Source organism: Pteropus alecto, unplaced genomic scaffold (genome assembly GCF_000325575.1).
Source record: "Pteropus alecto unplaced genomic scaffold, ASM32557v1 scaffold276, whole genome shotgun sequence".
In the NCBI taxonomy this organism is placed as follows: domain Eukaryota; kingdom Metazoa; phylum Chordata; class Mammalia; order Chiroptera; family Pteropodidae; genus Pteropus; species Pteropus alecto.
The window spans coordinates 6,907,520-6,909,315 of NW_006438074.1; the positions used below are offsets into that span (position 1 = coordinate 6,907,520).

The following is a 1,796-nucleotide window of genomic DNA, read 5'->3' on the forward strand; positions in this document are numbered from 1 at the left end:
GCTGAGCTCTTGAAATGTGTCTAGTCTGAATAGGGCTGTGCTGAATGTCTAAAATACTTACTGGATTTTGAAGACAATATGGTTAGAATGTAAAACATCACACTAATTTTTACATTGATCATGTAATAAAATAACATTTTGGATATGATGAGTTAAGTAAATTACATTATTGACATTAATTTAACCTGTTTTATTTTACCTTTAAAAAATGCTGTTGTTAAGCCATGCCACCCTGAACGTGCCTGATCTCATCTGATCTTGGAAGCTAAGCAGGGTCAGGCCTGGTTAGTACTTGGATGGGAGACCACCTAGGAATACCAGGTGCTGTGGGCACACACACACACAAAAATGTATTAGGAAATTTAAAGTGAGAAATGTGGCTTGCATTATATTTCTACTGAACAGTGCTGGTTTTAGATAATCATTGTTAGACTGGAGACAAAAAGAAAAAGAAGAATGTCTGGTTAAAGACTATCAGAAATCTCCTAGGACTGGGTAAAGTCTTTGGGCCCCTCTCAAGATCATGGGATGAGGTTCCCAGAAAAGGTTCTTAAGCCAGTTACTCGATCAGAAAATTGCTTAAGTGTCTTATCAGGAATGCTAAGTTCTTTTGGGAACTTAGCATTCTGGGAAGGAACAGCTGTTCATATCAGACCACACAGTTTCCACTCCAGCTTGGGTTTGGAACAGTTTATTTCTTAGCTCCCAGAGTGATTCCATGGGTCTGAGGAGGAACCATTGAAATCGCATAGTGAACCAGACTCTGCAACGGGTCTGACTCTGGTGGTTCTGTGAGTTTCAAAGCTGTTGACTTGGAAAGTGCTCATATAGCCTTGGTGACCCCACTAGGAGGGGGAGAGTTGCCAAGAGAGGGTGCTGAAATGGGCCTTTGGAAAAAACCATCTGCTTCACAGAAGGTCACCTGGTCGGAAAGAGAGGATTAAGACTCAGTGCAAGGCTAAGTCTCCAGTTTCTCCCTGGGGTGGGGTGACTCCCACAACACTCATCCTTTTAAATCTACCACCCTGTGTTCTGTAGCTCAAACCTGTGGACATCCAATCCAATCGTTCACCTAGCCTTTAAAAGAAGTAAACTAACGTAACTTTTCTACATTTTTAAGTTGACATCTAAAACTTTTTATCATTGATGTACATAATTACAAAAAATATGATTTCTAGTGTATTTTAAGTATTTCACAATAAAACTATTACATCACCCTTATAAATAAATACATTGGGGTCTGCATACCATTAAAATTTAATACCCATCATGGTCCTTTTTAATACGTAGAAACCAGCTCTTAATAAGATAGGAAATTATATAATTTATTTTTCTTGAGCTCATTTCCATACCACTCCTCTCAGAATTTAATCTCAATATGTTTTTATATTTGAAAGTTTTTAAGCACCTCTCATATTTCTATGCATCGAAATTAGGTATATAAATAGACATTTAAATTTTGATAATTGCCTTTGATCAAAATGACATAAATATATTACAAATTTTGATAGTTCGTTCAATTTCCAAGGTAATTTTACTGGAAATATATCTCTTAATGAGGTGGATAGGGCTACTTTTTCCATATAACTGTGCATGAATAACATTCATTGCAAGAAAGAGACATTTGTATACTAACGTTGCTTATGTAAGCAAGTAGATGGGATCAGATGGAATTTTGTTAAAGCAATGTCATTCAATTTGTAAAGTTCCTTCTCAATTATATGTCAAAATATTTTTAATTATCAAAACTTATACTTAATAAGGTATTAGTTGGCAACTTGGTTATGTCCTCTAAA

The 1,796-nt window shown here is 36.0% G+C and overlaps 1 pseudogene; it reads left to right on the top strand.

Annotated features, from left to right (window-relative positions):
- Positions 1–213: 213 nt before the first annotated feature.
- LOC112482472 lies at positions 214–333 on the top strand (annotated as a pseudogene).
- The last annotated feature ends 1,463 nt before the right edge of the window (positions 334–1,796 follow it).